Here is a 14,809-nt window from a genome sequence, read left to right as displayed (position 1 = left end):
TGAAATTACAACTTCTGGATACAATTATCTGACATATATATCTAAAAGCAGATACATTAACCTCTACAAAATGTATACATATTTACAAAGAAAAAAGTGGATCCTGGGCCTGAGTAACTTACTCATCATCCCCTTAATTCAATTATCCCAGTTCATATAAATACTCTTATATCAGATACTTGCCCCAGATTTTGCTTCCAACCACACATAAACCCTCTGGGCTGTAGTGCCTTTTTATTTATGTTTTATAATGTAAGCTTTGAATTTAGGCAAGGTAAATGTAAGGTTAGGTTCATACACTGTTCTGTATATTTACCTACTTGTTTTGGCATATTTATTCACCCTTTATAAGGGTTTTTTACTTTCTAGTCCAATTGCAGGATTAGAATAATGACATTTTTCAGTGTGTATTTATTCTTCATAATGATGATGAAAATTATAATTATATTTTACGTCATTTTTTTTAATGGAACATTTATGTCCATTTTCAACCAGGCTAAGAATCTAAAGTTGCCCATGCTACCTTAAGGAAAACAACACTCATTTTTTTTATTGATATTGAGTACAGATTTGCCAAAATGCATCCAGGCATATTTGTCCAATCTGAGAAAAATGACAAAATTTGTAAATCCAGGCCAAAAGGATTCACGACTTATTCTCCACAAACTCAACAAATCTGCAGGCTTGAAAATTCAGTTGAAAATTCATAATTTGCAAAAATTTTCAAAATTCTTGCCCCTAACTTTCTTCTTTCTGATAATATGATTAAGTATATGTGGACTTCTGCACAGGATAGGTCTGAATAATCAATTGTTTCCTATCTGATCTTCTGTTGCCTATTTTAGAAAATCATTATTTTATTACTCTTACTTTCTGTCTTATGTTCCCCATACATTTCAGTATGGCTAAGAAAACGGGGACATGACTTTAAACCAGCAGGAGGAAAGTTCAAAACAATCACAGAATGTAAGCAAAATATGATCTGACACATAACTCCTATAAATACCTCCATCCCTATATAAATAGATTTATAAAAGCAAATAGTTGTTGGGACTTTAAATGAGGTTATAGATTAGCACAAAAAGATATATTTATTTATATCCAATGATATTTTTAATTTTTCATCTCTTGATTTTCAAAAATAAATGTAAAAGAAAAACAATTGTAATACATATACATGTGCAGAAACTAACACATGATATTTTATAAACTTCACAAAGCTTCATTTACATGTTATATCAAGAAACTATAGATCAATCTTTTTATATATAAAACATTTGACAATACATCTTAAATTTTTATATAATATACAGTAGCAAAGAACTAAAATCTCTCAATAATAAATCCAATATATTAAACATCTTGATTTCTAGTAGGCTCGATGCGTTTCGTGGACCTCCGTCCACTCATCAGGATCTTGGATAAGAATTATTGTATATCCAATAGTAGGAGGAACATAAAGAAATCATCCATAGAGAATTGTGTTGACAAAGACCCATTGGCAAAAGCAGTGTAGAGAGTCCCGTTTTGCCTCGGCTCGGCATACCAACGAGCAATGGCGGGTCTATACCAACGCCATGCAGACGCCAAATAGCAGGGCCGAGCCGAGGCAAAACGGGACTCTCTACACTGCTTTTCCCAATGGGTCTTTGTCAACACAATTCTCTATGGATGATTTATTTATGTTCCTCCTACTATTGGATATACAATAATTCTTATCCAAGCTCCTGATGAGTGGACGGAGGTCCACGAAACGTGTCGAGCCTACTAGAAATCGAGATGTTTAATATATTGGATTTATTATTGAGAGATTTTCGTTCTTTGCTACTGTATATTATATAAAAATGTAAGATGTATTGTCAAATGTTTTATATATAAAAAGATTGATCTATAGTTTCTTGATATAACATGTAAATGAAGCATTGTGAAGTTTATAAAATATCATGTGTCAGTTTCCGCACATGTATATGTATTACAATTGTTTTTCTTTTACATTTATTTTTGAAAATCAAGAGATGAAAAATTAAAAATATCATTGGATATAAATAAATATATCTTTTTGTGCTAATCTATAACCTCATTTAAAGTCCCAACAACTATTTGCTTTTATAAATCGCAGAATGTACTTTTTTCAGAAAGAGTAGTTGATGCTTGGAATTGACTTCCAGCAGAGGTGGTGAGTCAGTCAACATTAAGTGGGTTCAGTCATGCCTGGGACAAACCCAGATCTACACTCAAAAAAAGCTTTTAAAAAATATATGTAAATCAGAAAAAAATAGGGTAGACTCAGTGAATCACTGGGTCTTTTTTTGCCATCACTCTTCTATTTGAGATACAGTTGAGCTTACAAGCTAATAAAAATTATTTTTTAGAAAAATAATTGTAAAGATGATAAAACTGCCATCCCTGGGCGAACAGTTCTTAGTGTAGGAACATTTATCATACAACTCACCAGGGTTGAGCCAATAAATGAGGTTTAAAAAAAAAACAAGAGGCTGTTTATTTTGCAAAGTTTTATCAAAATGTTAGTTATGAAGATGGATCGGTGTTCACATTAAATATCCAATCACCAGCAAGGCAAAAAATAAAAATAGAATTTTTGGCTAACACAAGATTGGTTAATTGAAGTAAAGAGAGAGCTAAAACATATTTACTAAGTTCAGTGAATACTGACTTTCCCAAATGAACAATTCTCTGTTTTTTTAGTAAATCAACATCTATAGCAAAGTAAAGAATAATGTAAAGAATATTCTCTTAGGAATGTGAAGGTTTAGTCAGTGTGAAGTGGAGCAGTGAAGTGTATTCTCTTTGAATACAGGAATAATAAAAAAAAAAATGCCTTGCACTTGATTAGATGGGTCGAGTGAACACTGTTTGATTTTGCGGGTTATTTACTAAAACTGGAGAGTGCAAAGTGTGGTGCAGCTCTGCATAGAAACCAATCGGCTTCCGGGTTTTATTGCCTAAGCATAACTGAACAAGTTGAAGTTAAAGGCTGATTGGCTACCAGTTTCTGAGTGCTTCAGTTTTAGTAAATCTCCCTCACTATTCTTAATGCTAAATTAGAATTCACTTTGCTAACTGAGCATTCTTTACACCTTTAGTAAATCCCCAACCATATTTTTTTTGGTAATTCTTCTATCATTAATAGGTTTGATTAAATAGGATTTTCCCATTGTAAGGAAATGTCTCTTAGTTTGGTGAATAAAGTGAAGATTTGCTGATTTTCATCATACGATCATGTGCAAGCAAAAATACTTTTTTTTTCCTTGCACATATCTGGATAATCTTTCCAAAGTGAATTTTCACCAATTACCTAAGCTAAGGAAAAATTCCCATGCAAAGTGAACATCTTACTTGTCTTTAGTTTATCTACCCCAGTATATCAATGAAGGGCAGTGGCAACAATGAACCTTCAAAGTAGTGAAATATAGTACAATACCCCAACTGTGACCTACTGAGAATTTACCTTCTGATTGTTTTCACAAAAATAAAAGTCATGAAAAAGTCAAACTAAGAAGCTCTGCCTGACATCTAATAGAATTGTACATGTCTGTTTTCAAATTCATGGTATCCTAATGTAAGCAACATGTAGAGGCCTTCATCAGTGTTTATAAACTGAGAAAAGGAAGATATATGGAAGGAAAGGAGGAACAGAGTCAAAATAGCTGATACCGGTTTTGATCAAATTCACCAACAACCACACAGCGTGAGAACCATCGAACAGCACAGTTTTCATAGTTGTTGCTGTTCTGACAGACAAATATCTCACTGTGTGTGTCCAGATAACACTTCTAGTCTAGGCATCTCTAAAAGTTTATTAGGCAACATCTCTGTCTTTGGGTCAGTCAATTGTAAGTGGATTCAAACACGCTTGGAAAAACATAAATTTACTATATACTCAGACAAAAAAAAATTCTGTCCTTATTGTACATTCCCTCGTTTTCTCTCTTTCCCTTTCAGTTTGGAATAATGATTCCATAAAAGCTACATGAATTGGCCTTATCATTGTATTTCAACAATTAGTATTTTTAAGGATCCCTGCACTCCCACCATTGTTATTTATATCTCTCTTTGTATTTCTAGGGCTCTTCTGGTTCAGGAGCATGTTGTTGCATTGTCATGCACACTCATCTTTGTGATGGTTTTTATGTACTATTTTATTAATAAATGAATTTTGTATGTATTTACACCGTTTATGGTTGTACGTTTTCTATGAGATTAACCAGTGGATGCCTACAAAGTCCTACTATCTTTGGGGGCTATTCCTTCCCTCCTTATTTTTGTTCATACTTATAAGAGTTGATTTACTAAAACTGGTGAGTGCAAAATGTGGTGCAGCTCTGCATAGAAACCAACCAGCTTCCAGTTATTTTGTCAAAGCTTAACAGAATGAGCTGAAGTTAGAAGCTGATTGCCCACCATGTACAGCTGCACCAAATTTTGCACTCTCTCAATCCCATAATAGTCTATGAATGCTTCTGTAAAAATTCTAAGAAATTATGCAATATAATATACACTTCAGTATCTACCACCTGGACTGTCTAATGTACAATGTTGACATTTTTTTGTATGCAATAAAATGCATTTGAAGAAATAATTTATAAAAATAAATAAATTAAAAAATATGTCAAAATATATATCATTTATTTATTTATTTATTTATTTATTTATTTATTTATTTATTTATTTATTTTATATTGTGGCAGACCCCATGGATCACTTGGCCTTTTTTTCTGTTGTCACTTTTGCACATGTCTCTGTTTCTTTCTCTTTCAAACTAAAGGAGAAGTCTGTAACGATAACTATGTTTTTTTTTTTTTTTTTTTTTTTATAAAAGAGGTAAGTTGGGTTGGTATCTTTTAAATTATAATAAAACAAATAAAGAAATAATGATGCAACATTCTGGAGCAATTAGTTCCTTTAGTTCAAGATAGTCATAAATAAACAAATAAATAACATATTTGCTGGAAATATATATATATATATATATATATATATATATATATATATATATATATATATACACATAAATATATATATATATATATATATATATATATATATATATATATATATAACAGACATGCATGCATACATTCCTGAATTTAAAATGTATTTTAGGCCTCAAATACTGAGAAAAGTTTATACCTGTAATAAAACATTGTCATCATTTCTTAGTGGGTGCAGTGCACTGTTGATGTACTAACAATATTAATGTCTCTTCATAATTTATATTTATGTTTAATCCAGAGTTCTAGTAGTTTTTTTTTATGTTAGGTAAGGATGACTGTGTGGAGCCAATTCAGGCTTTAAACTAACTAATTCAATTTGGTACATTTGAGTTCATCATGATATAATGATGACATAAACTTTAATAACTTTATCTTATCATTTAGATATTTTCAAATATCACAGTATTAATGTCAAATTCTGCAAGGTGGATACATGTCTACAATACCGTCAACTTACAGCTGTAAAATTTTTAGAAGAGATGTGTTGCCCATTACTGGGACAACTATTTTATTTTGTTTTGATATGCATACCTACTGGTTTTTTAAGAGTTCGCAAGCTCATCAAAACTTTCCAATGAATGTTTTTTTTTTCTATTTTTTTTTTCTATTTTTTTTTTTTTTTACTATGGACTAAATTCAAATTGCCTGTGAGATTTAAGATCATTTTTTATTTTATACTGTCATTGGTGAGTAATAGGCAGCTTAAGACTTATCAACTCTGCCATCCTTTGTGTAAGTTTCCAACACTGCCAACACTTCACTCACTTGCAGGCAGTCTATCATCTATGTAAATGCTTCTTGAAGTCAGGGCTCTCTACACTGTTCTGTGTCTGGATAGAGCAGAAAATATCTTTCAATGTGCTCATTGACAGACTTGGTAAAAATATGATCTTTTTCCTAATGAGTGCTTCATGTTATAACTGTTCTTTCATAGAGATCTCTTTTTTTTTTCTGAAATAAGTTAGAGTTTGTGAACCATCAAATTTTAGCAGAGGTAAATATGCTAAAAATCCTAAAAAAGACAGTGACAAGGTTAGCACAGCTTTGCAGAGCTGAAGTAGAATATGTACTTTTTTGTAAGTCATTGAATATTTGCAGGTTAGTTTAGTAAAGTCTTATTTTTTAAAAAAAACTTTACCCTTGTTTGTGTGCTTTGCCCATAACCAATTAGATCTAATGAATTTGAAAATAAAACTGCAATTTCCAAAGAATGTGTTTTGTGTGTATTTAGTGAACACAGGGCAATGTAAAAATTTGTCCTTTAATAAATGAGTTAAAAAGATCCTTTTAATTTTGTTGTAATAAAAATAAGAAACACAGTGATTTTCTAAAGAAGTCATTTATGCACAGGTCCAGCAACAATTAGTTTTTTTAACCCTAAGCTGACTGGATAATTTAAATAATAGGTTTACTAGGCCAGTGTAAAATTACATTTTTAAACTAATTGTCCTCTAAATGTCCTATTTTCAATCTTTTCACATTATGGGCTGTATAGTAAAATACAAAAAAAATAGCTAGCTTTGTACAGCTAACTGTCACATGAATTTAGAAAAGTTTTTAAAGGAAATATGTTACATTTTAAGAGCAAGATCTCACTGTTGTAGTGCAGATTAAACAATTATATAAATCACATGTATTTTTTTAAATTTGTGGTGATATTGCTGGGTAAGAAGGGGAAGAAAACTGGTCATTTTTGGGCCTTCTATTTATAGTGAAGTTGTAACATTTTTTTCAAAATCATGCTAACTGAGACAATGCACAGCTGGCTTTTGCTTTCTAATTTGATGGTACCATTTCCCAGTAATTGGCAATAAAAAGTCAGCTGTTTTGGCATTTTTTTATTTAACATTCTGAAATCTTTGCAGAAGGCTTCTTAGAGGCTGCATAGAAATGGAATTTAATATTGTATCCTAACACTAATCCATACATTGACAAGCTTGATGAAAACATGCTACTTTATCTAATTGGTGAACTATGCCATGTCAAAATGTTCTTTTTTGATGATGGGTTCCCTTTAGGTTGAATGTATATTCTGTGAACATACATATACTGACTGTGATTTCCTAAAGAAGGAGCCCAATGTTTTTAAATTCTTCTGATTCAGCATTTGAAGTGGGTAGAAAACTGGGATGACAATTACTCATTTAGAAAATCTTATCTTGATATGGTAGCTGAGTTGCTTTGGATTGGAACCTGCAACAGTGAATAAAGAGAATCTGTGTTTACATCAATCATATCCAGTCATATGTTTTTTTTTTTTCTTTCCTGCACTTGTTTCGATATTCAAACTGAGCACAGCTTCACTGTTTTCCCTAAACTAAAAAAGACATCAACTTCATTGAACAATCTAAAAATCAACTTCTCTGTCTCTGTTGTTTTTTTTATTCCTGAGAACATGATTAGTTATTTGAAGTGAGGCTAGTATTGGATGAAAGTTACATTATTAGTGAATCAACCCCTAAAATCCTAAAAATCCACCCCTAAAATACTAAAATCAACCCCTAAAATGCTTATATTCCTCTAAGGTTCCTTGAAATAGCAGTATTACTTTATATATATTTTTATATATTATACCATTAGCAATTACATTTCAATCAATCAATATATATCTATCTATATATATATATATGTATATATATATATATGTGTGTATAGACAGACAGACAGACAGACAGACAGACAGACAGACAGACAGACAGACAGACAGACAGACAGACAGACAGATAGATAGATAGATAGATAGATAGATAGATAGATAGATAGATAGATAGATAGATAGATAGATAGATAGATAGATAGATAGATAGATAGATAGATAGATAGATAGATAGATAGATAGATAGATAGATAGATAGATAGATAGATAGATAGATAGATAGATAGATATCTCTCTATATATATATATATTTATATATATGTATATATATGTATATATATAGCAGTTAATGCCTTTTGTATATACATTGGAAACAAAGTGACTATGGAAAAAGTTCAGACTATAATAAATGAATAATATAAAGAAAAAATGTCACTTTTACATGTAGTATCATAATGCCAAGCTATAAGCTGAGTTCAAATGACTTTATAAGTGTGTGTTGATGTCTTTTTTTTTCTATTTGATATTCATTATATATATGTATATATATATATATATATATATATATATATATATATATATATATATATATATATATATATATATATGTATATATTATATATATATATATATTTGTTTTTTTTTGGGGGGGGGGTTACATATTATATATGACTGAATTCAGATCATGTCTCTGACTATATACCTTTAACAAAACTATACCAAGTTAAATATACATAGTAGTTTAGCACTCTGGTCTCTGGAAAACTCAGAGAAAATGTCATTTTGGAGGCTTTATACAATAGCACTGAAAGTTTTCCAAAAACTGTGTTTTCCAAAAATTGTGTCTATTAATACATATATGCAAGTGTGCATAACCCTTACCAGATTCTTTGCATGAGACATATGATGACTGTGGATACAGTATTACATCTCATGCTTGTCCTGCTACTTTCACAAGGACTTTACAGAAGGCCAAGGTCAATTCCTGCAACAGGATAACTAATGGCTTCAATTAATTCAAAGGGGTAAAGCAGAAAAGGTGTCACCACTGGTAATTACAATTAGCATTTGCTAAACAAAAGAACAGAGTGGGCCTTGTTTTCTAAAGACAACAGTGTTGAATTAGGTCAATGGATGAAATGCATGGAATCCTACATCCACCATGCTGGGAATTGGTTATTGACTGAATTGCAGGTTTGTAACTTTACATCCTGTAGATGTTGGATCACCAGTAAAGCTTACTTGTTGTTCTTAAGAGATTAAAGGGTAATGTATTAGATGAGTACTTTTTAGGCTGGCCTGCCAAGCTTCTACTTCTTGTACTCAGTTGACTAACTAAAGTAAATCCGACACAGACACAGATAGAGTCAATAGAGTTGATGTAATAAAACTGTGCAAAATCTAGTGCAGCTATGCATAAAAACCAATCAGCTTCCAGTTTTTTACTTTTATTGACAAAGCTTAATTGAGCAAGCTAAAGTTAGAAGCTAATTGGCTACTATGTTCAGCTGCACCAGATTTTTGAACTCTCCTGTTTTAGTAAATCAACCCAAATATCACAAATTTATGGACCAAGCTCTTAGACACACATTTTTTTTTTGTTAAAAAAAATGCTGGGTAGTTAGCTATGAAAAAAATATATGTGATATATATTATGATTAGGGATATATTTATATATATATATAAATAGATATATATATATATATATATATAGAGTGACTAGGGATATATCTCTAGACACCACTGTATATATATATATATATATATATATATATATATATATATATATATATATATATATAAATGTTTAAATATATATATATATATATATATATATATATATATATATATATTATTATTATTATAATACAGGATTTATGTAGTGCCACCAGATTGCACTGCGCTTTACAATGTAGAGGGGAGATGGTACAATTAATTACTCAATACATATATACACACACACACAAATATATATATATATATATATATATATATATATATATATATATATATATATATATATATATATTATCATATAAAGTATAGTATAGAAATGCTGGACTCTACTCTGCTACTCTGTGAAGTCAACCTAGGTGCACCAAGAGTGATTATTTTATAAATTTGAAATATTTATCTGGGATGTCACAGACTCAATGGAAGCAAGTTATATGAATTACTAAATGCCCAAGCTATTTGATTTTTTTTTTTTTTTTCACTTTTTCAAGTATTTTATTTTATTGAAGAATGTAAATGAGTAACAACGTTTGACATACAGAACAATGAGAACAAGTGCAAAGATTGGTAACAGAGTAAAATAAACAACTGTAACTACAGATAATAATTTTTTTAATTGTTGAATATTTATTTTTGAATATTAAAAAAAAAACTCCATGTAATCAGGAACTCTCTCTTCATAGTACTTTGTGCTTGAATATGGTTGATGATAAATTAAAAAAGGCAAAGCTAACACCACCAAGTTAGCATGATATTTTAAAAATGAACCCAAACACTGACAGTCCCAGGATGTTTAAATATTTTTGAAAAAAAAGGTTTCTTACAAGGTAAAAAAAATAAATAAATAATCTGAACTTGATTGTAGATTTTAAAAGATTGCAAATGCTATAGGCCAACAAACATTTTTTTCCTCCATAGATACTTTATGGTGACAGTTGTCACCCTAGGACAGGAAGTGTGTTACTTGCAGGATTACCAGATAAAAATTAAGAGAAAAAACACCTGAATAAAAAGAGTAAACTAATGCAGCCACCCATGTGAGGACTGGTGATCTGAAAAATATTTTATTTTTGTTCTCAGGTTTAGACATACTTTAAACTAACCTTTCTTGTTTGCAGCTGAGACTTATAAATATTATACTACATAAACTTTATCACAATATATTTAAATATGCACAGATGGCTATCTCTGTGTGTACTTTTATTACCACCATTTGTCTATCATTGCCCCTGGTAGTGCAGCATTGCAGAACTTTGAGTACCATGTACAACTATATCACAAAATAGAAAACCTTGCATTGCAGATCTGGAAAATTTTGTGTTTAAAAATAAAATGAAACAGTTACATATGTACCACAATATAGACAAAATCATTTTATGTTTCATGCCCAAAACAAATAAAAATGACTTTATCTGTAATATTTAACTTCCCCTTAGCCAGTGTCAGATCAAAGTGTCATTATCACCTTTCTTTTTTATGCTTTATAATAGAGAAAAAAATGAACGTGCTAGGTTCCTAAGTCTGTATAATTCCAGTGCAGATCATTTGAATTATTATGTAGATGTTTTTTTTCTTTTAAACATTGTATTAGGAGGTGACAGATTGGGTGATCGAGACCAATACATAAAAGACTCCATAAAAAGCTGCTCCTGGTCCTTTGCATTGTATGGTGTTTAACTTTTTGCATACCTTTTTATTTCATTTTCTTTTTATTGATTATTGATTGTTTTTATTTTGCAACACTTGTGTCATTTTTCAGCAAGTAGTGTAAGGTAATATGAATATTATCTAGGAAGGCAGGCTGGAGGAAATGAGGTTTGTCAGATGATCGCAGGTTGTGAAATCCATGGGAAAGTTCCCCCGGCAGCAGCAGATCCTTGTGTCCTTGCCTAGCTCAGGCTTGGAATCAGAAGGCTGGCAGAGAGGATAGAGGGAGGAGGAGGAGGTGAGAGCTAAAGAAAGACTCATTACTGAGATCCATCTAATAGTACACAGTGCAGCAGGCACTGACTGGGGCCACTGCAGGGCATTGCTGAGGGCCAGCTGTAGAAGGCAAGGGGAGGTGGAAGGGTCTGTCCTACAGACGTCTGGGGGAGGAAGGCCTGCAACTCCATTCACTCTGCACATCTCAACCTTCTAATGCCAACTGTCATTCTTATGGTGACCATGCAAAGTGCCATAAAACCAAACCATTAATGTGAGATTCGCAAAAGCAATCGAATAAGACATCGATTGGCATGGCCAAGGGAATAGTGACAGTTTCCATCGACCCAAGTCAATCAAATGTGGTGGGAAAAAAAATGATTATACAGGGTCGACCGCTGGCATTTTTTCATGCCCTTGTGAATCACTTATACCAAGGTATGAAAAAATGATGTTAAATAAGAAGTAAACTCTTCCTTTTTTTTTCTCTGCAAAGTAAACGCATAATGTGCATAATATGCATCGCTTACTAGCACATTATGTGACACTTACCTGCAACGAAGCCTGCGTCATCCCTGCTGCCGGCCGCATCCATCTTCACCCGTCTGCGGACTCCGGCTGTATTACTGTCCGGAGCGGCGTGACATCACTCCCGCACATGCGCGTGGGAGCTGCCAGTCATGGCACAGGGCTCTGAAGAAACGGCACGGGCTGCTGTTTCTTCAGAGTGCATGCGTTGATGATGTCATCGGCTCCATGCAATGTAAATATCTCCTAAACGGTGCCAGTTTAGGAGATATTTACAGTACCTATAGGTAAGCCTTATTATAGGCTTACCTATAGGTAAAAGTCATCAAAGTGGGTTTACAACCACTTTAAAGCGGAGTTCCGGGCACAAAAACGATATTTTTTTTTGTGCCCCTCCGCTAGGTAGACCTCACCTGAAAAGGAATTGGATAGTTATTTTTTTTTTTTTGTTTACTTACCTTGTAATTGAAGATCGAAGATACTCACCTCAGAGTACTTCCTCCCTCGGAGCCGCGGCTCACCCCGTCACTTCCTGTCTCGCTATGATTCCTGGGAGCTGAACGTCATAGCTCCCAGGAATCAATGCGACGGCACCGGCCCCGCACGTCATTTCCGGGCGACGCCGTATTCCCCTGCTAAACAGCTTCTGGGCATGCCCAGAAGCTGTGGAGGAATGCGGCGCTGCACCGGAAGTGACGAGAGGGGCCAGTGCAGGCGCATTCTGGGACAAGAAGACGCGGAAGAAGACACAGAAGAGGACCGCGCCGGCTTCAGCTGCCCACAAGAGAGATGGAAACGCTGTGGAAGAAATTTTATAAGTAAGTATTTCTTCTAAAAGGTAAGTGCGAACCGGGACAGATCAGAGGCTAGCCATTGTGGAATGTGCTAACCCTGACTGTCCCGGGGGTATGTTTAGTAAAAAATGACTTCTGTGCCCGGAACTCCGCTTTAATTGACCGTGTATGATTGTTTTTTTTTTTTTCTTTTTTCCCACCAAAACCAATCTACTTACATAGTTACATAGTCTGGTTGAAGAAAGGCACATGTCCATCTAGTTCAACCAAACAAAAAAAAAAAAATGTATATATATATATATATATATATATATATATAAACTATATTACCAAAAAGTATTGGGACGCCTGCCTTTACACGCACATGAAATTTGATGGCATTCCAGTCTTAGTCTGTAGGGTTCAATATTGAGTTGGCCCACTTTTTGCAGCTATAACAGCTTCAACTCTTCTGGCAAGACTGCCCACAACTTAGGAGTGCGTCTATGACTATTCTTTCAGAAGTGCATTTGTGAGGTCAGGCACTGATGCTGGACAAGAAGGCCTGTCTTGCAGTCTCTGCTCTAGTTCCCAAAGGTGTTTTGGTCAGGACTCAGTGCAGGCCAGTCTAGTTCCTCCACCCAAAACTCGCTCATCCATGTTGTAAGGGTCCCAATACTTAAATTCAATCTTATACCCACAGTTGATCCAGAGGAAGGAAACCCCCCCCCCCCCCAATGAAGCATAATCCAATTTGTTCCAGCAGTTGGTTGTGGTGTAAATAAAATTGATTGTATTGAGACGATCAGTAGTGGTGGAGAAAAAGCGATCATACAAGGTCGATTGCTAGCAGTTTTTTGTGCACTCATATGTGGATCTATTGTAAGGAATTCATAAGGCCACTATTAGTTCCATAGTTGGTAAGGTTGAATAAAGATACCAGTCCATCCAGTTCAACCTATGGTGTATGTGTGGGAGTTTATGTCAATATTAAATCCCATATCTCTGTATGTTGCGATCGTTAAGATGCCCATCTAAAAGTTTTTTTAAACTAGGGACACTCCCTGCTAATATCACTGCTTGTGGAAGAGAGCTCCAAATCCTCACTGCTCTGACAGTAAAGAACCCTCTACGCAGTTTAAGGTTAACTTGCTTCTCTTTCAGTTTAATTGAATGGCTGCATGCCTTTTTAAACTCCCTCCCACTGAAAAATGTCTTCCTTATGCTAGGGTCACCAGTAACGGTTTGAATCTTGATTGACCCTGTACAGTCTACTTGTTTTCCAGAACAACCAACCAACTTGGGTTGACCTAAAGCATCACTAGCTGTCACTCATAGCTTAGCTATGCCATTGTTGTGTTGCTCGATTCAGTCATTTTTTCCAAATCGAACATTGATTGTTTAGTTTTATGGCACCCTATATGGCCACCATTAAGCTCACCACAATAGTTACAATCGGATTGAACAATCTATTTTAGATCTACCAACACGTATGTAATGAAGGGCCCTGCTTGATTGGATATAAATGAAATAAAAATTTCAGGTGAGTCCTCATATTTCATAGTTTTGGTAGAGCTAAAGTGGATTTTATGGTTGTATCAGCTTTAAATAAATTTTAGCAGCTCAAGCGAAACACACATAGAGTGGCATTTACGCTTTTAAGTAAGGATCAGCCAAATTCAATATGTGTATGGCCTGCTTTAGCCTAGATCCACATTTATATTCTGTTCAATATATTTATGTGGACAGTTGATGAAAATATACTTAGAATTTTTCTGACATGTATTTACTTTGGATATATTAATTATTTAACCTTTCTATGTATGTCCCAATGACATGCAACAACAGATTTTATTGTGTGAATTTGGTTTGCCATTTGCCATGTACATTATTCTTGTGTATGGGGGGTCCATTGAACTTGAACTTTCCCCAGCCCCCAAGACCTAAATCTGACACCATTCAATAATATATATATATATATATATATATATATATATATATATATATATATATATATATATACCAAGGAATAGAGCGGCACTCACGGGTCTTGAAAGGTGAACGAACAATGACGGTTTAATCAGCGTTTCGACGAGGCACAAGCTCGTCTTCCTCAGGAACTTGTGCCTTGTCTAAATGTCAATTAAACCGTCATTGTCCATTCACGTTTCAAGACATGTGAGTGCCGCTCTCTTCTTTGGTTTATATGCGCTGTAATCTCTGCTGTGCACCCAGGCCCA

The 14,809-nt window shown here is 33.5% G+C and overlaps 1 pseudogene across 1 annotated transcript in view; it reads right to left on the bottom strand.

The window, feature by feature from the left end:
- Positions 1–11,863, bottom strand: part of LOC309556430 (sperm-associated antigen 6-like) — a 469,742-nt pseudogene extending 457,879 nt beyond the window's left edge. The window contains exon 1 of the transcript in view: positions 11,821–11,863. The product of the transcript in view is annotated as a sperm-associated antigen 6-like (transcript). The remainder of the gene's footprint in view (positions 1–11,820) is intronic.
- Between the last annotated feature and the right edge of the window lie 2,946 nt (positions 11,864–14,809).

This window comes from Pelophylax lessonae, assembly GCF_965119305.1.
Source record: "Pelophylax lessonae genome assembly, chromosome: 5".
Taxonomy (NCBI): Eukaryota; Metazoa; Chordata; class Amphibia; order Anura; family Ranidae; genus Pelophylax; species Pelophylax lessonae.
The sequence above is the reverse complement of the archived record's forward strand: the minus strand, read 5'-3'. Positions and strand labels throughout refer to the sequence as shown.